This window comes from Oreochromis niloticus, linkage group LG9, assembly GCF_001858045.2.
Source record: "Oreochromis niloticus isolate F11D_XX linkage group LG9, O_niloticus_UMD_NMBU, whole genome shotgun sequence".
Taxonomy (NCBI): Eukaryota; Metazoa; Chordata; class Actinopteri; order Cichliformes; family Cichlidae; genus Oreochromis; species Oreochromis niloticus.
In genome coordinates this window covers 25,734,712-25,761,940 of record NC_031974.2, presented here as the reverse complement: position 1 = coordinate 25,761,940, position 27,229 = coordinate 25,734,712, and the positions used below count along the sequence as shown (strand labels likewise).

General features: G+C 38.1%; 1 long non-coding RNA gene across 1 annotated transcript in view; it reads right to left on the bottom strand.

Moving 5' to 3' along the window:
* The window catches only part of LOC112847867 (uncharacterized), a 45,737-nt gene that overhangs the window by 17,805 nt on the left and 703 nt on the right, over window positions 1-27,229 (bottom strand). The gene's annotated exons all lie outside the window — the stretch shown is intronic.

Genomic DNA, 27,229 nt, shown 5'->3' with positions numbered 1-27,229 from the left:
ATTATTTTTAGCCCCTTCACCAAAGTCATTAATAGTACTTTAACAATAGATATACCAAGATATTCCGTGGCTTTTCAGTGTGGTGCCAAGCACAGCACAGATTTCTGTGAAAACCACAGCTACCTAAATGAAAAGGAGCAGCAGATATTCCTATTTTACAGCACTCTTACAAAATAAAGCTGAATTTATAACTGCTGAGAATGAGGTTACAATCTCATTCTACAGTATCATTAAAGCATTTTTATCCTTTTTTTTTTTTTCTATCTGATGAGTAAGAATACAGTCGTAAAAAGAAAGTTTTCATAACACTCTGCAAACCTGTGAAAAACTGCATACGCCGCATGATTCAGTTGCTCGTAACAACTGAATCGTAGCAGCAGTTGCTCGTAGCAGCAGCAGTGACTATCAATAATTCTCTGTATGACCCCCCACAGCATTTCGGTCAGGTTTAGGTCTGGTTTCAGACTGGGCCATTGCAACACTTTGATTTTTTTCCTTTTTCAGCCATTCTGTTGTAGTTGCTGCTGTGCTTGGGATCATTTTCCTGTTGCATGACCCAATTTGGACCAAGCTTCAGCTGTTGGACAGATGGCCTCACATCTGATTCTAGAATGTTTTGGTACACTGAGTAGTCACGGTTGGCATGGCAACTGCAAGGTTCCCAGACCTTGTGTCTGCAAAACAAGCCCTAATCATCACACCTCCACCACTGTGCTTGACAGCTGGCATAAGGTATTTGAGCTGATGTGTTTGGTTTCTTGACTGTGGCACTGCACATTTGGGCCAAATACCTCCACCTTGGTCTCATCTGTCATTGTTCCAGAGGTCTTGTGATTTGTACAGCTTGCAACCCTTCCAAACAAGCCATACTACCGTACTTCAGCCTTCTTTCTAATGCCACTGTCATGAACTTTAACATTTAACATGCTAACTGAGGTCTCAGATGTAGAGCTTGGGTTTTTTGCAGTTTCTCTGCAAACTGCACACTTTGACCTTATAGTGAATTTGCTGGGTGGTCCATTCCCGGGGAGATTCTGGTGAACACTCCAGACCACCAAACTGCTAAGCTTAATCAAGTGCATATGATTAACAGCACACAGCTACTACTTACCCTCTGTAGGGTGAATAAGTCCTGTGAAAACTTTCTCTTTCACATGACTGTATACCTAGCTGGTTGTTCATGTATTCATTACTTATTTGACCAGATGTTATGTATTAAAGTGATCTGGCAAACATGGCCCAGTGGCCCAATCTAAAAAGGGGATTTAATTCAAGCTGGTAAAATATCCTTTTTTATTAGTCTGGCAATACTTTGTCATCAAATCGCTAATTCATTTTTTTTAAACAGAGGATAATTGTGAGTACAGTGGTTAAGTTCAAGTTAGAATTGGAGAGCTGAAGCCTGTTTTAACTCCTACAATCCATAATGTGTATAGAACATAAAGATGAAATGCCACTGTCAAGTGTTGTAAATATGAGCCATGAGGCTAACTAGCTAGCTTTGCTTAACAGAATAACTGAAAATATGCAATCCTAATGAACTACCCTGGCTGTGTCGACGAGTAATAAAATTCACAACAACAAATTACATCAAACCTGACCATTTAATTTGCTCAATGTTTGTGTCAGAGAGTAACAGAAACACTTTGCTGGTTAGTGCAATGACCAGCTAACGCAATGAACAGCTAGCTTGGTCTGCCTCTGCAAAAAGGTAACAAAATCAAAAAGTGCAATAATTAATAATTAAATATTAAATTTGCTATTGAAATGTTAAGCATGGAAACAGTATTTGCAAAATACCATATAATCACTAACTGTGGTGCATAAAACATTTTCAGAGTGTATTCAAAAAAAGGAAGATCCAGTTTATGAGTACATCTTTGGTGCACTGAGAGAAGGAAAGGTTTTTTGGTTAGTTTTATCATTGTTTAATAGACTCATGAGTTTAAATTAGCCTTTGCGGTCATTAGAATATAGCTGATCTCCACAGGTTTGTTCTAGAGTTGAAAGTTCTTGGTACTTGGCCTTGCTTTTTCATCAGTAACTTGAAAAAGCTGAATGAAAGCGTGTATGGCAAGAATACAGTGTTGTGTGTCTTTGCTGATTCCTCTTGGACTCCACAGTAACTAGACGTGATTGTATTAACGGAAACAGAGACAGGCCTCGTCTATCTAATGGCTGAGAAATCAAATAAATGCATTTCAAATGTAAAACTATTGCTCTACAGTTTGCATCTCTCTTAATTCATCCTGAAAGTGCCCATTGTCTTTCCAATAATTGTAATTCCATTACAGTTGTGTAGGTTGTTCCAGCCAAATCACTGCAGTTCTGCAGCTCCTCTTCTCTCCTTGAAATTATGAGGGGTAAAACAGGCCTAATTAGTATTCAGTCCTCCTGTGCCTTCTTGAAACAAATGTTAGCAATGGCCTGTGTCACTTCAAAGGACTGACCACCGCTAAACCTTTTATTTTCTCCTTGAAAGGTGCAGAAGAAATCCACATAATAACAACTGACATGTCTGTGCTAAGCAGCAAAAGAAATGGACTTTGCATTTTCTTTTATCTTTTTTTTTTCTTTAGAGAGTGGGTCTTTGTAGGGAAGCGACCAAAGAGAATACTCATGTGGAACTGCACACAAGCAAAACAATCAAGAAATGCTCCCCATGGGTTCAGAAGCAAATTCAGCTCCACAACTCACACTACTTCCAACCTTCTTTATAGTCCTTTAGCAAATACTGCGTTTGTCTCAAGAGATTGCTCACACCCTTAATAGCTCTTTTTAAATATTCAATTCACATAGTTTATTCAAATGAAGCAATCAAACTTCCTTGAGTTGTTGTGAAAGATAGTCGTAATAATAATCTCCTACATTACCATATAAATGTCACTTTTGTTGCATTTGCTGTCGTACACTGTGGGGTGAATTGTGCACAGAACAAGATCTCAAAGAGTCCCGCTGACAGAACATCATTCTTTATTAACAGGAGATCAATGGGCAAAACAAGCTGCAATTGCACCGCATGAATGATTGATGATTAGTGAGTAGCGTGGCTCAAAAGCATCACAACAATAGCTTGTTAACAACAAAGCAAAGATACTAGTGTATCTAAGCTGTGCAACTTGAAAGAAACCAAATGTCAAGTGGGGGAAACCCTCAAATTTCAGCAAAAACACAATATTCTGGTTGTCCCTAACACAAGATCATGTTTCCAGCAGCTTTTTAATAACATAAATCTCTATTTACCATACCATAAAGATCACTTTGGAATAAGACACCCCAAACCTGAAACCACAGCACTTTTATAAGCAGTTGATGGGTCTAGTTTGTTTCCAAACTCATTCATAGGCCTAATCAAGTCAAGTTTTACTGACTCCAGCAAATGTTTGTGTTGGTTCAGTGTATAGAGAAGGTAAATAATTACAAGGACACCACTCACAGGGAACGTTAAGTCTTCAGTTGCTTCAGCAGAGAGGGAGGAAAAGCATTTGGCTGTCCAAATTACTTCTCTATTCCTCTGGATCAGTGGATATGAAAAGATTACACGGCACCCCAAGGATCGCACAGGGACTTCACAGTCACAGCAAGAACTAAGTGTAGCTAAGATACTCTAGTGAGACAAGAAAGCAGTAATTCTTAATCAAAATCACCTTGAACTTTAGCATACAGCTCCTTCTTAATGAAAACACCTCAAGACAGGGTCGATTTAGCAAGCTCATATACAGATTTAGCAAGCTAATAAGCCTGACGCCGCATGAGAATGAGGAATATGTTATTTATTTGTAGATCAAGGAGTAGACGTTCCAACAGTTTCTCATACAATTATAATACAAGGGAACCTCATACCACTAAAAGCAGAAAACATATAGTATTGAAAGCAAAAGATATTTAGAATAAATGGAAATGAGATTATATGTTTTCAACAAAACAAACCCTTTCTGGGCATTACAAAACTACTCAGGATTTACTAAAGTTGTTAAAGGTGTGTGATGGAAAGGCGTGGGCTTCGTCTTTCAAACAGCTAAATTTAGGGGTTTAATTTAATCATACAGGCTTTACAATCACACAATCATACAACTTTGCTTTAGTCAATTTCCTGCTTATATCATTGTAGACTTAAAAACAGCATGTCAACCAATTTCTACTTGATGTGGCTTCATTTGCAGGTGGTGGGAGGAAGTGCTAAAAACAGAGAGCGAGAGATTAAAAGCTACTGTTAGCTGGCTGCCTGCAACTAGGGGTCACCACAGCAGGTAGCTCCACATATTTGATTTGTCAGAGTTTTGCTTACTAAGTGAATGCGTACACCACAAAACAATCGAGCTATCAGAAAGAGAGAGAGTCGTGTCATAGAAAAATAAAATATATTCAATTATCAGAACTTATCAGTTGCTAAGAAAGATTATTCCTAATTTATAATAAGAATTATGCACTGCCCTCTGTCACAAAACGTCTTGGAACTCTTTTTTTGTTTTTGTGCGTTTCTCTGTTTGCTGCCTCTCCTTTTTGAGAGCTCAAGCAGGGCTCTAACAACTCTTTCACAAATGTTGTAAGGATTCATGTCATGCCTACAGTACACATCTAGAAAACATCAAATCTTCATAATAATCCATAAATTTCCTTTGTTTACTATTTTTTACTTTTCTTCTTTTTTTTTTGTTTTAAATGGTTTTAGGATCCTGGATGGATGTTGGTGGATGATTTTGGTTAAGAAAAAAAATCCTACAGATACTGGCTGCTGGTCAGGCCTACAGCAGCTATGTCTGATAAGCTCAGGTTATCTTGTGCAATGTACTTTGTCTGCATGCTGCACATGCATTTGTGGGCATGCTGTGTTACTGATGTCCTTTTTGCTGGCAGGTTAGGTTTTGCCATGTATTTGATCAATTCCTCCGCTAACGTCAGTTATTCCACACTGAGCAGTTCCTCTGCTTGTTCCGTAAAATAAAAACATGTATAAAACCTGTACTTATTTTTAGTCATCACTCACACCATTTTGTGGTCTGCTTGATTGCAAAACAATATGGAAATGATAAAGGTGAGTCTGTTCTCATACATTCAGATGCAGTCAGTAGATCACATAAATACATTTCTAAGTCACCCTGGTAATGTCTGCTGGTGTGTTTACCTCTCCAGATCTTGCTTTTTCAATATAATTACAGCTCTTTGTTGAGCAGGCTTGGCTGCTTTTGGCTGTGAAAGTGGCTTAGCAAATCACATTCTTCTGCAGGGAACTTGTGCATCAATGCCACTGTGCCTTGTGTTGGAGTGAGATCATTCATCTACTGCATCCTGCTGATTCAAACTGCATTTTTGAATGACGTTATTACCATTTTGGTACTTTGATGTTACCTTTGCAGGAGGTAATTTTGTCATTTTGCAATTAGCGATAAAGAAAAGCTAAAAAGAGCCTAAATGTCAGCAGCAAATACACACAGCCTGAAAGGCTAAATAGTGGGGGCTGATGGCTCACTGAGTCACATCATGTTTTCCATTACTTAATTATCATTATTTTATTTTCAATGTTATGTTTCACAAAAAAAAATGCAATTTGCTTAAAATGACTTAAATTGAATGCAATTTGAAAACAGAGAGTTGTCAGTGCCACAATAGTAGGCTCTGATTGGCTGAAAGCAACAGAAGCTTCATGGTTCAAATGAGGTAAACTAGGTAAGTGGAGACTCTTGAGCTTTATTGCAAACTGAATTTTCTAGCAGCAATCGGGACCGGTGTTATTCACTTCAAATCTGACCTGACAGTTTGTGGTTTCAGTGTTCAAAGAAAGACTTCAACTGTTATTATGGAATTCAAATTGGCTAATCCTCAAACTATAAATGATTACCGCAGAAATTTCCCCCAAATGTTAAACTTTAAAAAGAAATAACACCAAAACTCAGCTCTGCACTGCTATTTCTCTCCCTTCCAAATTTCCTCTCACTCTTTACTGTTCAGAACATCTCTACATGACAGCTGGGTTATCACCAGATGTGCACTTCATTTTTAGTGTTCCTATATGACTCTGCAACCAAAAGCAGTGCATCAAACACGCAGGCTGAGTGCTCAGTCAGCACAAATAGGAAGTGAGTGGCAATCATCTGAATGCACCAGCCTGGATTTCTGCTCAATGCAATAGTCAAAAAATAAGGAAATCTACACAATACACTGGCTGGGAAACTGGGAAATTTTTTGTGTTTGAATTAATTAGCACCCTCATTCCCACATGTTACTGTATTGTCTAAAGAAGATGAAAGGGCTGATAGGCTGCTGCAGGAAGCCGGTGAGCTGAAATTACTTCGATAACAACTGGCAGCTACATGAGACTTTTTAAACATTTTTTTTAAAAGTGTTGTACAAGCTTGTCTGTAATCAGCTGAAAGACTTGCAGTTCTTTAGTTGGTATTATTGCAAAACTTTGAAAAGATTCTATACACGTTATTTAAAAAAACTAATCTCAGTACAAAACCAAACAAAAAAGAAGAAGAAGAAGAAATGTGAAATAAAATGACAAAAACAATAGACTGTCATCTAAATATTTGTGTCACATTCTGGAGATATCAGCAGCAAAGCAGTGGATAAAAATGTGTCATCAACAAAGATATTTGGGTCTTTCAAAGGATAAAAGAGGAAACATATTTTTGATGAAACAGTGTATCAAATGCCTGATATGTATTTTTTGTTTTACATGGAAGAAAAAAAAATCTGATTTTAAACACCATCAGACTTTGGCAAAACATAAATGAACCTGTAATTCCAGGGAACGTCCAAAGAAGACTGTGATGGCCAAACCCATGGCCACACTCTAGAGTTGGTAACTCTTGTGTATTTTTATTTCTTCACTTGAACACAATAACACATTTTAGTTTCCAGTAAGTTTATTGTTCTATTTGTAAGCATGCACATTTAGTTTACTTATGTATTCATACCAGTTCATTACTTTGTTTGATTTTTGACTAACCTTTCTTTAATGCTTCTTACCTGCCATGATCCCTGGGAGTTGCCAGACAAAAGGTGGTTTGAAGCCTTAAATACAAAGAGGGATAATTGGACCGCACCACCACTTTCTCCTGAAGGGGAGAATGTGTATTTTCTTTAATTAAACAAAGCTTTTGTATTTGATTAAATATTTGAGTTTAGGGTTTACTGGGTTTTGATTTTCTTCTTAGGTGTTTAGTTTATTAACAAACTAGACTTTACTGCATTGTTTTTGTGGTTTATGATTGTTTGTTGAGTTACCCCTCGTGTGTCATAGTGGTCTGATCAGCCATTATATATACCCTTGTGTGTCATTTCCTGTTTAGGTCAGTTATGTTTGTTTGGGCAGTCGTGTGGTTTGTTAAGTTTGCAGTTCTTTGCCTGAGTTCAGTTTTGTTTCTTTGACCTCTTTTATGAGCTCAACATTTATTAGTTTTGTAAATATAATTTTTGGGTTAAATAAATGGAAACCCATCCATCCATTCGCTTCCACTTATCCTTTTCAGGGTCGCGGGGTGTGTAAAGCGCTTTGGGGTCCCTAGGTGGGACTAGTAAAGCGCTATACAAATACAGGCCATTACAAGTGTATTTTAGCATGGCATTTTAAAATGGTGGAAACATCTACTTTCGGGGATTTCCTTACCTGGATGATTGAGCATGGATCAAGACATTGCCTCTCACAGTTGCACATTCTTGGTTCCAATTAAAAGAAAATCTCAGTCTCAGTACTCCCATCTGTACGGTGCACTGCTGGGCATTTGGGAAATAATTCAATTATTAGGTAAATAGGCATTTTGGGGGGAGGCTCGACTGTCTTGACAAGTATATCAGAGTAAGCAATTAGGGTCACTCACTAGTGTTGCATGCTCACTGATTTGATTTAATTGTGATTTAATGACTGTCATTATGTCAACAGGCAACACATTTTCTTTGGGTCTTTGTCTAATTGAACTGACAGACCTCCAGGGGAGTCCAGTATCAGGTTTTTTAATAAGTAGCTGTTTACTTTCCTAATAATTTCACATTTTAAAAGACTTCACATTTAGGCCCTTAAAGGTTTGTACAATTTGATTTTTTCCCTGTCCTTCACCACAGTGGGTTTTAAATAAAACAATCAACTCAAGTGCAGACTTACAACCTTAATTCAAAAGGTTTACCACAAGTAGGTGATTTATGTTCCCTCGTTATTGTTCCTTATTCTTGATCTGGAGTTGAGTCTAGATTTTGAGAGATCAGTTCCATGACTGTTGTCCAACGGCAATGTGGACTTTTCACTGAGAACCAGAGAATCCAGAGAAAGATGTACACTAAGACTTCATTTTTTACATAAGTGCCCTCTTTAACTACATGCTCAAACCAATGTCCCTCCCTGTGTGGGCTATGTACATCCTGTTCATTAAAAGAGTGGCCACTGGGCTATGGATGTAAATGCAAAGTTCTGGTCTGAGGTAGTTCTTCTGTGTTGGGCCATCCACTTAGGTAAAGGTTGTTTGAGTGTATAATTCATGTAAATCCTCTTGGCACTTAACTACATGTGTTACGTTGGTCTGTTTGTGCCGGGGGATCCGATTCGCAGAGTGGACTGATTTCTAGTATAGAGTGTTGTGGGGTTTAGAAGTCACAAGACTTTTTTCAATATGCATCTGAGCTGCTCCAACAACACTCCTGACACACAAGGGATCAGTGTAGTTTCAGTTCAGTTTCTTTAAGAAGAAAGCAACAGACAGACTTATTATATGTTAACATTATGCCCCCTTGATTGTTAATCAGTGGAATGCTTTCTTCTTGCTGAACATCATCAGGTATTAATGTCTCAAGGTCTGCGGTCTTAATCATGTCATAGACTGACTGCGAAGACAGAACCATGTAGGAGTTCTGGATGAATTTCAAGAGTCCGAGTGGACAGACTGGTATCAGTCACTCTCAGAACATCCTTGTAGAAAAACCTTGGACTGTTATCAGTGATTCATTGAATAAAATGGCCTGAATTGGTAGCTAGTGTATTTGTTCTTGTTCTATATTTGCCTTTTAAAATCCTCTGGTGGACTTCAAGGTCACAATTAAAAAGGAGGGTATAAAGAAGCAGAGGGAGTGATCAGAGAAGCACCCGAAGTGATTGTGAATAAGCCCTAAGGCAAATGCCAAGGCTCCCCTCGTTAGAAAACCTGAGACTGTCAACGGCACATCCACTGGGAACCATAACAAAGCTCAGCCCATGCAATGCTTCAAAGACACACTCTCATTTGAATAAGTTTAGATGAGTTCTGCGCTCCACCCTCTCATCCTATGCACGGGGTGCTGCAGCTGGTGCGTGGCCATGAATCTCGAACAGGACAGCAGGCTCTCTGACCTCGCTACCAATAAATTTTAGTACATCTCCTGGGAAGTAGTGAGCCGACACGGTCTTAAATAGCAGGTAAGGGACAAGCGTGAAGATTGTGTTTACCAGCCAAGGACACGGGAGGCAAATACCCCAGGCCGGGGGAAGACAGGGCAGGCAGAATAGATCTTGGCAGTACCTGTTAAAACATTTAACAAGTCGACTTTTCAAAAGTAATTTCTTTACTTGAAAGGGCAAGAATACATCTGAGGAAAATAAAAGTAGAGTGGGACAAAGGGGCGATACAGAGAGGGAATTGGGGCTCTGCATTTACATTTAATTATAAAGTTGTAATAAAGCTGATGTCAGACAAACAATACCTCGAAGTAAACAAGTTCAGCAAAAACCTGCATAGTCTGAGTGTATTATAAGCATCTTGAGTGAAGTCTGTGGTCTGTCTCTGGGATTACATCAATTATTAACTCTCTGAAAATGCTGCAGTTACTTGTGCTTACTTGGTCAGTTAATGTGCGTGTGTGTGTGTGTGTGTGTGTGTGTGTTTGTGTGTGTGTGTGTGTGTGTGCGTGTGTACTATACTGTAGTCATTAAAACTCATACTACATTATCCCCGTGCCTGCTGTATCTCCCTCCCTTCGTCTTTGTCCTCTTACTTGGAGCTTTTAACATTCTTTTTCTTTCCTGCATTTTCAGGTTGTTTCCACCTGTTTCCACATTTCCTCCCTCCTTTTCTTTATGCTAACTTACACAACTTCTCTCATCCTGTGATCTGGAAAATCATCCCCCACCTTCCTCCATCATCATCATCATGGATAAGCTTTCAGTTTGTTAATTGAGCTTCAAGGTGAAAGTAAAGAGGCAGCTTTTGGAGGAGCTTAGGGAATGGGAACACATTTGTATTCTACAGAGATTTGTTATCAAGTGGTGCGCCATGTGACAAAAAGCCACGCCTCCTCCGTCTTGAGACTGGCTGAAGACCCAATGTCATTTGGCAGCTTCGGCTTTTCATCTCTTCCTTCTCCTGATTCCAGCTCTCACTCACATCTTGGCTAGAAAGAGCTAAAAAGTGGAGATGAGAGTTGAGGGAAAAGATTATGTAGACATGTTAGCCTAATTAAAAGCACCCTTCTGCTTAACTGTCTGTGTGTCCTGCATCCTTTCTGAGTGTCTCTTTGTGTCCTCACATTGTCCCCTGAGCGTTTTCTGTGTAGGGTTTAACTAAACACTAACCCAGCACCTCATCAGCCACCTGTTGTTATTTCACTGCCAACCTTTGTTGTCTTCTCCCACAGACTTTATCCAAGTACCTTTGGTTTATTCTACCTCACTGACTGCTGTTGATCTTTGCAATCAGGTCCTTTTTACTGAACTCACAACAGCAGCTTGTGGAGCAGAATAATACATAACAATACTTTTTTCCCCTGTCCAACTAATCATTTTACTCCCTTTCATATTTAACTAGTGGCAATTTGGAGTAAATATTGTATTAAAATATTATTTTTAAACTGATCATCCATTTTTTTGCATGCTTATCAAACATCTGTGTTGACTTTATATGCATTTAATTTGCATATTAACTACTGTTTTTGTATATATACTTGAGTGTATTTCTATCTAATTTTCTGAAACTGTACTTGGAGCAGTCACATCTTTTTTAATTGAAGAAAAGGGTCTGAATAGTTCTTCAGTCACAGGATGGCTGGAAAATAAGAGAAAGCCATGAAACTCAGAGAGGAGTCACTTTTACATTCGCTGTTTCCTTCTGCAAAGAATGCCGCTTGCTTTTCACAGGTAAGAATGTTCTACACGAGGTCACACATATCCACCCACCACTGATGGATCTGATATTTAGCGTGCACCTCCTCGACAGCCTTATTCACATCACGACCACTTGAAGTCCTGACGTCCAAAATAGTCTACCTGAAAGACTGACATTTTCATTTGGACATAAACTATATGCCACGGAGATGCTGTCATCCTTTCAGAGCCAGCTCCTTTTTTTATTTGTCAACACGGCTGTAGATAGTTAGCCTGTTGGGTTCCTATCACTATTTTTTCTTTTATTATTGTTATTGAAATTGTGTTGAGCTGCTGAATGGTGATGACCTTCAAATGATTTACAAGTTTCTGACTCATTAAAATTGGATTAGATATGTACAGAAAACCACCCTGGTAAATACCAACTTGTGTTCGACCTGCAATGAAAAACTTGTTTTGAACCAAATTTCTTAATTGAGCCAAAAACTGATCATGTTTCATATCAACAGTCTGAACCTTTGACCTGAGAACCCCCTCCATGGCTGCACAACGTGGACTGTATCTTGTCCTACTTGACAATGTCTTTATGTTTATTAAGTGCCTGCTCTTATCCCTTGTGTATTCCTTACATACATTAACACAGAGGTTGTTTTCTGATTTTAAACAAGTCCTCGGTGCAGTAAATGACATGATGGAATGTGGCTGTCCTCATTCAGCCTTAACATAACATAACAATTTTTCCACAACATTCAGCACAGATTGTGTGAAGAGAAAAAAACCCACCGGAGTAGAGGACATTAATGTTCTTGGATATGAAAGCATTTGTTCCTGCATTCAAATGCTGATAGAATGTCATTTTATGTCCATGCAAAGTTCAAAAATAAAGACATCAACCTTCTTCACACATTGCAAATTTCATTTAACAGCCTCATCACCTCAGCGGATGTTGATTAAAGGTGGTTGTAAAGAGAGGCAGAGGCTTCAGCCTCTCACTATTACTGTATTTATTGACAATAAATTAAAGTAGATGAAGACCACAGACAGGAGTAAAGGATATTCTTGCATTTAAATGTGAAAAACTTGGGAGGCATTTTTCCCACTGAGACTTGAAATTAAGACCCTCAGGAATGGCGGTGAATTGAAAGCAATCATTGCACATTTGACCGCGATCCATCTGCCCTGACATTTTAATGATACATCTCCAGAGCAGTTTCATCTCTGTGTAGCTTGAGCAAAAAAAAAGTGTCACAGCATTTCTCTCCTCAGGAGGCTGAAGAAAATGAACTGATCTTCACCTTAATCTCACAAACATTAACACATAGGAGAAAATCGTGCATGCTGGAAGCTTTGAGATAGGGCATGTTGACATGGAGCCTGACATTTTATCTGGAAAATTACATCTATGAAGCATGTTATTCTCTTCCTTGTAGAAGACAGAGGGGAAAAAAAGTACTATTTCTGTGACTGTAGCTCAGGTGGTAGCGCAGGTCTTCTACTAATCAGAAGGTTGATGGGTCAATCCCTGTCTACACCAGTCTGCATGCAACTTGAAGTTTCTCTCTGTGAGGGTGATAACTTAAGATTGTCATTTGTGCTGAGAAACATATAATCCTTTATGCTTAGAGATATATAATCTTTTATATGTTGATAAAATATCTCATCCTTATTTAGGTGTGTTAAGGTTCTGTGTGCACTCTGTGCACCATGAGATGGGAGGACGTTCACTCCCGTCTGCTGTTTCGCCATACCTCATACACATGTTAAGTTCATGGGAAGGCCGCATCTTGTTTGGTGATAAATGGTATGGCGGAACACACACTCTATATCTTTTCAGTTACAACAGTCTTTTGTCTTAGTTGGGCTGCTGCAATGAGGACTCCCACTATTCTCCCGGGAGGCTCCTGGCACCGGTCATCTTGGGAGTTTCATCCCTTTGCAGATAACATAGTAAAACATCGTTAGGCCTGGCTGAGCAAGTTTCACAGGGTCATATTTTGACACACACACACACACACAGACAGGGGTATACTTCGCTCACACACACATGCCTGCTTGAGACTGTCACGTGTTAATGGAACTATGCATATTCATGTAATCACTATTGTCAATAAAAGGAGCGTTACGGGGAGTCCGGCCAAGGTTGACGGGGTTCAAGTGGAAGGAACAGCGCTTGGCCTTGGTCGGCTTCCCTCGCGAGTGAACACTCATGTTGTCTTATGTTCCAGCAGGGTTTGTGCTTAGATAAACTCAACACTCTCAGAGTGTGAATGTTAGATAAAAGTGCTTCTGTGAATGAGGCAAGTTGTGTAAAGTGCTTTAAAAGCTCAGTTAGAGTAGAAAAGCACTGTATAAGAACCAGTCCATTTACCATAAGAAACAGCAGTCTTTTATTGTAGTTTAGAACTAATTACTTAATTAGTCATTAAATGAATTAGGTTGCAAAACAATTAGGAGAAAAGTAATTTATAAAAATGTAGAAAGCAAATTCATGATTTCTTGCTTGATGTCTCTGTTCTGTTAAATCACAATGAAACAATTATCACAGCTATTAAGAATACTCAAAAGATGGCAGCTGTTGTTAACACAATGAATAGGTGCTAAGAATAAGGTGAAAAATCGTTGCCTTACTGATGCCACTCAGTTCTCGCTTTGCTCTTCTCACTTTGAGGGGGTTTTAAAAAAAATCCATACCTAAAAATGCTTGGGTCTTAGCTTAAACATTTACACACATTTAGCTTTAATACCTAGGAGTTTGTGTGATGAAAAATGTCTAAATTTACTTTGCTGTTTTAGCCCCTTTAAGTTTACTTCCTTCACTAAATCTCTTTTTCCAGAAGGACTTTGAACAATCCCCTAAGAAAAGTCCTTGTTGAATCCAAGTTTTATAGTACAGCTGGAAAGGAGTGCAGGAGTTCTGATTCACAAATAAAGGAATAATAATATGATTGTAATATGATTACTGAATTTAGTGCTCTAACACATTAAATTACTTCATTACTAAATGATATGATGTGATTACAATACTTGGTGTGCCAAGGTGTACCATGTACGAAGTAACGGGGTACACTGCTGATCAAAACTGGACTTTTAACTGCTGCCAGTGTCCCCTGTGTGAAGGCCAACAGCAGCTTTGGTCCATATTTTTATTGTTAATTTTGCTGAATTTTAGTACGTACAAACACTGATTCAGCAGTGTTTCACCATGAGCAAGCTGACATTTCCCCAAGACTTACCAGTCATGCAGCAAGAGTAGTGAGATTACTTGTCCACACATCTCAGTAGTATACAATATTTCATGTCAAAACAGAAGAAAAAAAACAAGTAGAGATCTGAAAAGTGGGCTGAAAAGAGGAGAGGATATAGCAAGACAAACTAATTATATTTGCAGCAAGGGTCCAGACCACTATGAATCATTCAGAATCTGGTGAGTAACAGTGGGAATAAATCAATGGAATAATTCACCCCTGTCATCAGATATACTCAGGGTGTTCTTTATAAGCGCGATGTTAAACTTAAGAGTCCTAGTTGGCATGAAAAAATTGATAGCAGATTCTTATATCCAGACATAAGTCTGCACTAATATTTCATAGAGTGTACATATTTTAGTGTTTGTTAGCAGTGCTTTGTGATCTCTGTTTCCTCCCAAACGTCTCAGGGTTTGTTCTCTCTTCCAAACAGAAATGCAGCTCTCCTAAAAAAGTAAGTGAGCAGAGATCCATGTCTTTGGTATGTTGAAAGTGAGGCTGCATTGTATTAGCAGGACTTTTCTTAATATTTACCTGATGCCACTATGAACATGTCTCTGATGTGACGCATCCACTCAAACCTTCTCATATTGGTGAGATGAGCCCAGGTTATTTAATCAAATCTGCATAATGCAGAAATTTTTAGTGTGGTCACCGTGGGTGGCCAGTTAGGATCAAATAACAATACTAATAATCCGTTACCGTGCAAATGTATTTAGCCACCCCTCATTTTATAGTCTGGAGTAAAGAACCTATATTAAATAGTACGTTTAGGCACTTTGTTGCTAGCAATCTGTTACAAAAATATATCATTTGTTCCCATTTCTTTAGCTGAATCTATGAAAAATGCCAGTGATAACAAACAAGGTGATTAACCAGGATTTATATGCCAAAAAACTTGGTATGGTGTGCTCTGTGCTCATTAACATTTTAAGGAAATGAGAAAAGTGGGTGACAAAATAAGTAGTAGGTAGGCCTAAAACTGTACATGGCAGAAGAACATACGAATCTGAAAGTCCCTAGGAAATAGGAAAAAAATACAACAAAGACCTGACACAGGTCCTGAGAGACGCATCTGGCTCTTCAGTGGATCAGAAATGGCCTCGATGAAAGGGTGGCTGTTTTTTTCTTATGTCAGTAAGTAGTAAAGTTTAATTTTATAGAGCTTTTCAAGAACAAAAGTCACGAAACGTGTTACAATATAGCATTAAGTATGAATAGACAAAACTAAATTAAAAAACTAAAGCACGCATGTGCAGGTAAATCTTGGGCTTCTTTTAAAGGTATTAACAGTGGCCACAGAAAGTGCAATAGAAGCAAGGTCCACAACCTGGGAGTCACAACCTTAAAGTCTCCTTGTCTCCACTGTCTCCTTGTGTCCTTAACCTTGACCTAGGTAGCACCAACAACCACTGATGAGCTGACCTTAGACATGGGACCTTTTAGATGAACTGGTGAGAAGCCTTGCAGCGGCATTCTGTAAGTGATCCAGGGATGTTTTCCTTAGGCAAAGGAATAATGGATTGGAATAATCAATGCATGATCAGGTAAAAGCATATATAATCATAATCTTGGCTGTTTTGTAGAAACTTGTACAAAACAGCCAAGATGATTATCAAAGCTGAATACTGATCAAAACACTCACATTTCTCACAGGAAGATGAAACGAGTCCATGGGAAAAAAGCTAACAGAGACAAAAATTTGATTTTTTTAAAGACAAATAATTAGCTGCCATCTAGTTCTTTAGAACATTTTCTTATATTCTGAATGATTTATATAAATGGATATCATCTGTGTAACAGTGGTATGTCATGTCCTTAAAATCATTCAGGATGGAAGCACGGGAGTGACAGGAAGAGAACTAATTCAGCGCTAATCCAAAGATGCTGCAGAAGAAAGATCTAAATGTACAGGAACATAATATTAAACTCGATGCATTAAATCCCCCAAAATTGATTCTGTTCATCTGGACGTAGCGTTTTCAGTGGGAGGAACGTTTTGTCATTCATCCAAGTGACTTCTTCAGTCTCTATGCATTAAAATATAAAAGTATTATTTGAAACTCTAAGAAGAACTGTTTAGCTGATATGACTAAAAAGTATCTAAAATGTTATTAGAAACTCTGTAACCATCTTTTCTAAAATTTTGGAGATGAAAGGAAATTTTGAAATTGGTCTAAAATCCTGAGGGAGGGAAAGGTAATCGTTTTTTAAAAGAAGTTAAATAACAGTATGGTTAAAATATGAAGGGATCACAGCTAGAAGTTAAAGGGTTGTTAATTATCCAACAAACACATGGCCCAGTGGTGTGAATGACCTTTTTGAGCAGTGAGGTTGGTAAAATGTCAAGTGGGCAAGAAGAGGTTTTCATTTTATCAACCCTACTGGACGAGAGCATTCAGAGATATCAGTGCAAAGCTCTCTAAGCTGATGCCCAGTTAAGGCATGGTGTCGCAGAGAAAGCAGGATTAATGTTTGCTCTGATATATTGGCTCTTATTAAAAAAGCAGGAAAGAAAGTTTTCATATTCTTGGTTAGGGTGAATAGTTTGAGCAGAAGATACAGGTGTAACAATCTTTCTGATGGTGTCCAGTAAAACTTTTGGACTCCCTCTGCTGTTTTGAATTAAGTTTGAAAAATATGTAGCTCTTCCATCTTTCACCATGTTATTGAAACAGTGTAGGAGTTCTCTTAGATAATGATGATTAAAATGAACCTGGAGCTTTGTGGATTTCCACAAATGCTCTACTTTTTGTCAGCTACACTTGAAACAGTCAATACTTTCATTCATCCAGGCTAAGGATTTAGCAGAAGGGCCATTTCTGGTTTTAAAAGGAGCTGTGTTGCTTAAAACAGACACAAACCTGTAATCATTAAATGATTGGACCATGAAAAGTGCATAATTGTTCAGGAAAACAAAAAAGATAATTGAGGTTAAATACAGCAGAAAATGTATCTACTTAAAGATGATGCGAGAGACAAATAGATGATGGCCAGTAGGATGAGTCAGAGCTGAAGAGAAATTAAAAAGAATACACATGTGTTCAGATATAAAAATAGTCCATGATCAGGCCCAGAGAAAAACATGCTCTAAAACATGTTCCTTGTTATGAGTGGGGCCTGATGCTTGCTGAATCACATTAAAAGATCCCATCGTATTAACAATTTTTGCTGTAGATTTATCTGTAGCATAAAATATGTGGGAACTGAGGCGGTCAGGAGAGAGGTAAAGCAATGAGTGTCTACAGGCGCCTGTAAGACACAGTGGTGGTGTTGGGGATGGTGTCAAAATGGATTGGGAATGCATAAAAAAGTGTGGTCAGATTTTAGTCCAGCATGCAGTGTTATCTGGAACGTGTCTGATTGGCAAATTTTTTATTTTTCAGTATGTCAATTATCCCAAACACACTGTCAATGCAGTAAAATCACACCTGGTTAGAAAAACACAATATGTATCACTATCAGCCATGGATTGACATCCTCAGACCCCGCACCTCAACATTATCAAAGAAGTGTTGATTATCTTGACAGAGAACTGAACCAAAGGCAGTCAACAAATCTCTGAATATATTTGAAGAAGCTGGGAAAAACTATTCCTGAAGACTACTTAAAGAAATACAAGAAAGCTTGACTAAGAGAGTTCAGGCTGTGTTGAAGAATAAAGATGATCATACCAAATATTGACTTTCAAGCTTGATAGAATCGTACAGACTTAGTTTTTTCCCTATATGCTGCATTTACATGTATGTTTGTGCATGTTTGAATAATTTGCTGCACCTATTTCCCATTGATCTAAGTAAGATCTAAGTATAATGGAGAAATATATATTCCCTGATAAAATTGGTTTTCAGCTAATTGAATTAATCCTTTGGTTAAATTAGCATAATCTTGTAAATACCAGACACAAGGGCAGAATGCATTACACTTTTAACTTGGATCTTAACTGTCTTAAATATCAAATCTGACTAATAAGCAAAAGCCTATTTTATTATGGTGGGTAATAAAGAGATCTATATTTGGCTCAAACAAAGGAGGAGCCATACTCAAGAGGCCACTCAACTTCCAGCATTCAAGAGCCAATTATCCAAGTATAAGCTAATTGGCACACTGTACATTGTAATTAGCTATGCGCACTAGGCTCAGTGTGTTACTGAAGGTTCTTGAGCTTCATTTGAAGAGAAAACACCATTTCAATGAGTCTATTTTATTTCTCACAATGAGAATTTATCAAAACTTCCTTTCATAAAGCCAAGAATGCTAATCAGAGCAGAGAAGAGGTCAAATAAAACATGTTTAAACTTTATTCTCATATAGTGGGGTATCTGCAAAGTAATGAGCTTTTGATTTTCAAAAAAGTAATAAATAAAATATGACAACTATTTCCCACACAGTGATAAGGTACACAAATACAGCCCTAGACGTTGTGCAGCTAAATGCTATTCACTGAGCAGCTATTTCTGCAAATGGACTTTTTTCAGCCTGACATGTGAAAGTGGAAGTTTTATTAATAAAGTCCAGCTGCATTAACAAGTAAAGGCTAGCATAGCTATAGCAACGCCACACATCTGATTTTGATTTGATTTTGATTACGCGAGTTGATTTATTTTTAAGACTGTCTGCACACACAGTGTATGACAGAGCAGTCTAAAGGATACACCTTCCTATCCAAGCTAGGCAGCATTGGCAGATGACTTAGCAAGTATCATCACCTCTGGCTGCTATAAACCAATAGCTTCATACTGTTGTTTTCACATGACGTCACATAATTAAGGTAAAATACAGCTGAAAGGCAAAATGAGTGAAAAAAAGAGGACCAGTGGATTGCCCACCAGGGCTCCGCACTGGAGCTGCAGTTGTGACTTTAAAACAGCAATCCTGAAAAACATTGTATGATGTCACGGAGGCTTCATCCACCACTCACAGCCTTCATTGTATCCATTGTATATGTATACATATATCGGCAGATCACTGGTAAAGTTATTGTCTCATCTAGAATGTGGTTCTGGCATCATCCCATAAAACCCAGTATTAGTGGAGCTGTACAGTCTTGTACGGTGGATAACTGCCACAAACTGGTGCTGTACTAATGTGCACTCCTGTATTAACAGTTTGCTTGTCACTCATTGCACATCAGAATAAAGGTTATGCTTAGATGTACACACCAAATAAGTTTTGAAATAATAACTACCAAAATGTTTAATCACTAAACGGTATAACTCCAGTCAAAATTCTTTGCTTTTCGGACCCTGCAGCTCTGCAGAATGACAAAAGACCCCTCACAATGAACTGCTGTTTCTGCCTCGCTATTTTTTCTGTACCAACAAATACCACTTGATGTTGCTGAGCAACTAATGCCAGAAAAGAGGAAGCAAGCGTATGAAAAAGGAATAGCACAGCAGAGGGAATGACAGTAAAAGGATAGCAAAGCAATAGCATATAAGGTTTTTAGATGAGCACAGCAAAAGGCCAGGAATGCAATTCCTGCAAAATGCTAGGGTGACAACAGAAGAAAGGGGAGATAGAGGAAGGAGTAAAAGAACAATTTTGAAAAAAATTGGATATTGGTCTATTAAGCTTTGGGATGAAAAACACGATTCACATGCACACTCACTTTTTGTAGCTTTCAGAGCTATGGATGGTGCGCTAATGTCTGCCGGTGTGATGTTTCTGCTAAGAAAAGAAGAGTCTTGACAAACTGAAGAGGATGTAAGAAGCATTTTAAATTTTGATGCTTTTCTCAAATAGGACATAGAGCATCAAATGCTATACATGCAGTACTGAGCAAGTCTTGAGCTAACCTCTTTTCTTTATATTTTTATACAGTTTGCATGTTTTATAATAAGCTTGAAAGTCAACTTTCTTCTTCAAAACATCCTGGATTCTCCTAGGCAAGCTTTCTTGTAATCTCTTTAAGTAGTCTTCAGGAATAGCTCTCCAGCTTTGAAGGACAACCGAGCATCTTTTTTGCCTTTTGTTCTATTCTCTGTCAAGATTATCCCACATTGCTTCAACAATTACAAGATCCAGGCTCAAGTTTTCAGGTTATGGGTCTTCAGGAATTACCTTGTTGGCGAAAAACTGCTATTTTATGCCTGTTAAACTGTGTTAGTTTTGATATATTTCATATATATCAAACATATATTATTATTAACTGTACACATTTGCTCTTAAGTATCATCTTTATTGTGGAAAGTTATTTAAAGAAAATGAGTTTATTCCTTCTTTCCTTTAATCAGCCACAGTGTTTGTGCATGTGTGAACTACTGACATGCATGATGTTACAGAAGAGAACTTTGGCAATTCAAGTGTAAAACTAAAACTAAAGTGTAAAACAGAGTGCCCCCTGTTGACTCAGATGTCCCCCTGATTTGCACAAGTGCTGCTCTTGTGTTCCCTTTCACTAAAAGACATAAGATCCCTATAGATCTATGAGATATCTCAATACATTTTTATTTTTCATTAATGTGAACAAACACTTTTTTCTGACAGACACTTGTCATGGACCGACTGTCTACGTCTTTTAAACCAGACTGAAGAATTCCATGGAGGTACATGGTTTTTATGGTATAAGGCGGATGCAAAGCACTTTTTTTTCAATATTATGTCACTGTTGCCACTGTGATGACAACAAGTTAAAATGTTGCATTGCACAGTAGAACTCTATAACTCCTTTACATGAAGCAGCACATCATGCTTTGTGGTATGCTTCATCTCTCATGGGCGACTCAGTTTAACAACCACTCACTGATTTCTTGATTCACAGGTTCACAGCTGATGAATCCTACAGGCTTTACTGCTCTGCTGAATTTTCCTTTGGCTTCACCATGAGCTTTATGTTATCAGTGGATTTTAGTTACTTATTTCAATTATTAGTCATGTTCATATGGAATCCACACATCGCTTTTGGTGCTTTTTTCAAACTTTCTGTATACACTGTAATAAAACTTGCCTTGATGAGTAATGAACCTATCTCAAACATATCTCTGATAAGGCTTTTACTGCAGTGTTTAATGGTCACTAGAGGGTCTGGTGCCATGAAATAACAGACACAAAGGATCTATAAAAAGTCTCTTATTGTCTGTGTACCATTATACACATGACCCGATCATACTGCTGCGCACTGCTTTGGAGTTTCTGCTATTAGGAAGGGAGACTGGCAGCTTCAGCTTGAACAAGGTAGGTACTTATGAAAACTGTTTTAAAAAAAAGTCCACATCAGTGTTTATTTATCAGCCATGCTACTACTTCAAATATCTGGAGGCTTTACAGATACCTAGTACCTCAGAAAAAAAAAAAAATTAAAATATGTCACAGTCCATACTGGAGTGAAAACTTAAGATGTGTCCATGTGAACTGCTCACACTTCCTTTGGACTTTGTGTGTTCCTATCATCCACAGTTTAACTATCTTAAAAAGTCGGCCCTCCATGCTGAGCTATAGCTCAAGAGTCCCCTTTGGAACAAAACCACTGAGAAAACAAAACAAAAAACCCCACTGTAGCTGCTGGTAAATCTTGTTTACTGAGACTCTGACTGGCCAGCTCCCCAGACTACTTATTAGATGCCCTACAAAGAAAACTAATGTAGATGAACACACACACATTCACACACAAACATTTATCCCTCAGTGATGCATTAACCTTTAACCTCAGCTTACATCTGGTAAGCACACAGACATATGTGCAAACATTTCAGCTAATGTGAAATAACACTAATGTTGTCTCATACACCAGCTAAACAGCTGATACATTATGGACATCTGTACTTCTGTGTTTTACTGATGACCTTTGATAAGTCCAAAATAGAACTGAAGAACACTGTGAGATGAGAGGCGAAGAGAGTGTGAGGCTGAGCTGCTTCAAGGTGTAAAAAGAGCAGCAATCAGATGGAAGCTTTGAATTAGCAAAACAAATAGCACTATTCAGAGATGGAGCAATGAATGATGCAAAAGCATTGCACATAGATGTGTGTTAACAGCTTTACACATGACAAACAGCAGAGCCTGGAGTTTCCAAACACAATCTTCTTAAAGAATATAGAAATAAGCCCATTGGTCTCTGAGCAGTAGCAGGTCTGTTTAATTTTAATTACTCGAACTTAACCGTCTGAACCGGCTCTGTTCTTGCTCCATTAAGACTCCATTATACTGGTGGGAACAGGCATCGCATCACTTCTGGTACTTCTTTTCTGTTCTACTACAGATTTAATTCCTTTAATTGTCTCAGGAAAAAAAAACACTAGAGGTCACATTTAATTAAGATGCAAACACGAATGCAAGCTGCTTTTCCTTTTACTGTCAGTGTTTCTTCTTCTAAAAAAGTAGGGCTGAGAAAGTCTTTGTGGAGCTCATTGGTAAGCAACGTTTATGGTGGTGTAGAGAAAACTGCTTCACTCCCCTTTGCTGTAAAACTATGACCAAAATTTCTATCTGCTACTGAAGAAACACTGTGCTGCAGTCTGAATACAGCAATCCACCTGGAACAGCAGACTGCTCAAAAACATCCTATGAGGGGCTATAAGGACTTAGAAGTAAAATATGAGACCCACGCATGAGGGTGAATAAGCAAAGGCCACAAAGCACAATTCTAATCTGATCTCATCTGATATAATCTAATTGGTTTGCTAGGGAAAACATTATCCAGACTTATTAATGGTAAAGGTTTTACACATTTATTCTAAGAGCATTTTGTGGCGTCATGGGTGAACAAGACACAGGCTTAGTGTCCACTGTTGGTGCGTCCTAACTGTTTTGTTTTAAAGCTTTATGAAGAGCCAATTAATATTTACCATTTCATATTCCCGACGCACTTGACAAAGGTGGTTTCAGTTAGTATGGACTTCTCACTTCTTTGAACTAACTTCAAACTACCCTCAAATTACTATATTCCCCTGGAGCTCTCAATGCTCTAATACCTTTTTAACTTTTTTGGGTGTTATCTGTTTAAGTTGTCCCGTTGCTCTTGTCTGCTCAGTGTGTTTTATAAATGTTTTTCTTTCTTTCTTTCAGATAAAACTTCTAAAAACTAGAGTTTAATTTCAATGACACTGCCTCGCAGTATAAAAATGTAATATTTACAGCTTAAAATTAGATTTTTTGTTTTGTTTTGTTTTTTAAGCATGTTTAATAAGATAATACAGAAGAAAAACTATTTTTTCTGGCATTTTTGAAATCTCACTTTGGCATGAGGATAAGAATACTAAAGTGAGTCTTATCCAGAGAGCTCAAGATTTTGCTTGAATGTTACTGTTGACTAAATCTGGGGGTGTTTTTTCTAGGTGAAAATAACAATAACTTTTTTAAGGCTTAGAGCTTGGGGAGTAAATGAAGAATGTTTTCTTCTTCTTTTTATAGACCTCCTTCTATATATGTAAGTACACATTAAGATGGGTCAAAGAAAGATAACGTTGAATTGCATGTCTGTTTGATCTGTGTAGCAAATGAATCAAAATGACCTTATTATAATCATCATGTACATTATCCATAATCCTCTGCACAATTCTACTAAGCTACCCCATAATTCATGAATAATAATAGCATGACATTGGATGTGGCTTATTTGAATGAATTTCAGAATTAAACATTTCACCAGCTACACCAGCCTCTACTGAACTGCATTCTGAGCAGGACAAACTGGAGATTTGAGTTGTTTTTTTAAGGAGAGACTGACCTTGTACAGATGAAAAACAAAATGTGACCAATCAAAGTTGGCTGGGCTCAACATTTCTAGCACAGAAATAATGTTGAGGCATCAACCAATCATAAGTCCCTGTGTATACACACTGTAACACTGCGCATCATTGCACATTGGCAACAATGTCACTGGTGACACTTTGTCTTTACTCTATGTCACTTTTTCTATTGTGCTTCCATCCTGGCGGCTCTTTGATGCTCATAACGAACATGTCAACATGCTTTTGTTACATCATCTCTAATTTTTACAGATAGCTATAAGATAATTGTTTATCATCTCACTTTTGAGTGTTAGCACACCAAGAAGAGTCAATATCCTCTAATTACATAGTGATGTGAATGCCATTATATATGTCATTGTTATAATGCTGCTAACAACTAAACATAGCTGAAGTTATTACAATTTTTCTAGAGGCAATATGCAAATTCTGTGTGAATGCAATGTAGTGTACTTCCATAGTGCTTTTCTAGTCTTCCTCTCTACTCAAATTGTTTTAGACCACAAGTCTAGACGCTATACACTACGACTTTATCCACCTCACATCCATTACCAAACAGGAATCACTGTTTACCCTTTCCGTGTCTTTGGACTGTAGGAGCAAACCAATATAAACAACTAGAAACAGGGAAAAAATGCTGACTACACACAGAAAGGCCCAGGACAACCATGACAATTGAAACTGGAAGCTCCTTGCTATGAGGTCAAAGTTCTAACCACTGCACCACCGTTACAATGCCCAGAAGTCTGCAATACTTTGTCTAATCTACAGATAACATGAACGTGAAGGTTAAACCAAAGCAAAAGCCAGTGCATCACTAAAGTCTTTAGCATTCATCACATGTGGACCAAGAATGTTTGTGCAAGATTTCATGGAAATCCATCCATGAAATATGTATTAAGATCGGTCAAAGAAAGATAAGGTTGAATTGCATGTCTGTTTGATCTGTGTTTCAACTGAATCAAAATGACCTTATTTTAATCATCATGTGCATGTACATTATCCATAATCCTCTGCGTGTTATTTAAAGGTTAAAGTTTGTACAAGTTCAAGTAGAAATGTATTAAAGCATTAAACTGATGACCCTGTGAAGAACATTGTACTGATTTATGTCAATACTTTTAGTTTACTTCAAAGTAAGATTCAGCATTCTCACCATGATCTCCAATTCATGAAATAGCAAGGATGAACTTTTCACTTTTAGTGCTTTGCTTTTTGAAATATTTATCTTAACATGGGGAGCTGCAAACTTAGAAAGTGAGTGTGTGTAGCTGTTCCATTAAAAAAATAAGAAATTTAGAAACTTGGGAACAGAGCTCAAAAGCTTTCAAACATCCTGAAGAATAAAGGATGCTCGCAACAACCGGCTTGTTGTCTCATCTGGTTAAGCGGGTCTAGAAATATAGATCAGTGTAAGACAGTGAAGAGCGAGAGAAACAGTCTGGATAGACTGAGACTGACAGAACTAGACGAGAACCCCCAACACAGTGTCACAAAGCAGATGACCAGATCATCAACAGCCCCGCTGACTACCACTGCCAGCATGGCATTATACTGCTGCTTTCCTCTCATCACTGTACCTGCACCAGCATCTCATCTCCCTACTGCTGCTTCAGTTATGAATATCTCAGACATGATATATTCATGAAACTATGTGAATGTAACCACAGAGCTGTGCAGTAACCAACTTTGTAAATAAAAATCTCTCAGCCCGGGTTTTAAATGAGAGTCATAAAGAAACAGAGGCCCTCATCTTCTCAAGAAAATGTAAGGAACCACAGTCTATTCTCAATGATGGCTTTTTATTATTACAAAGCCTGTTTTGCATCTGCTTTTTTCCCCCCTAAAGTTTAGTATATCATATAAATGCATGAGGTGGGAGAAAAAAACCTTCTTAGGCTGGAAAAGCTATTTTGCATCGAGTAGATATACTCTTTTAGCAAAGTCGGAGCCACAGTCTTACAGCCAACACAATACATATCTATTCCAGCATGATTATTTATACATATATTTTAAGTGTGTGACTCCCAGCTCTCAAGTATGATACTTGAACCAAAAGAACAAAACTAGACACTATGGACTTTACTTTTCTAGTAAAGTGGGAATTTGGTTTTTTGAACATACAGTTATGTGAAAAAGAAAGTTTTCACAGGAGTTTTATGCAATATTGTGAAAAAGTACCCTTACTGCTTCCATAGTAATTAAAAGTTGCAGCAAGTTGCAACCAGGTTCTGTTAATTAAAAGCATTTGATTATTTGATCATCAGCAAGTGTGAGCACCTTTTGTTGGCTGGTCTGGAGCATTCAGGACTGTGTTAAAACAACACCACAATGTTCCCAGGAGCAGACATGCCAGCAATTCCAGCCCAAAGTCAGACCATGTAGTGTTCTGAATCCAAGAGCTACAGCTCAGATGCTACAGGCATCAGTTAGCATGTTAAACATTAAAGATCATGACAAAAATATTAGAAAAAGACTGAGTGGCTTGCTTAGGAGGGTTTCCAGGTGAAAGCTTCTTCTTTCTAACAAGAGGATGGTAGGTTTGCAAAGTTACATCTGAACAACCCACAAAAGAATGACCTTTGGACAGACCAGACCAAAGCAGAGATGTTTAGCCATAATGCATAGCACCATAATTACATATTACACTAACACCCAGCACCAAGTGCCACGCACCAGGTAAAGGGGTGATAATTTGGGTGTGTTTTTGCAGCTGCAGGACCCGGGTACCCTGCAGCCATTGAGTTGACCAGGAACTCCTTTTTATGTCAAAGTATTCTAGTCTCAATTGTGAAGCCATCTGTCCAACAGCTAAAGCTTAGCCCAAATTGGGTCAAGCACAGTATCTACACAAAAATGGCTGCAAAGGAGAAGGTGCTGCAATGCCCCAATGCTCAATAATGTTGTAAAGAAGAGTGGACCAAAATTCCCCCACAATGATGATATAGACAATGATTACTTAAAGCTGTTGTTGCTATGAGTGATTCTAAATCATGGGATGTACTTAGATTCTCACAGGACTTCACAGAGTGAAGTAAAAACTTTCTTTTTCACTCATAATCCTCCATCCACTATATCCACAGATCTCTAGCTGAATCACATGTGTACAGATACAGTGCACTGTACCTGAAATATTTAGATATTCAACATGGACAGATTTCTCCATTTACTGTTAAAGCTTCTCTCTCTCTCATCAGTTCAGTCGTATATCTGCACTGCTTTCCTCAGCT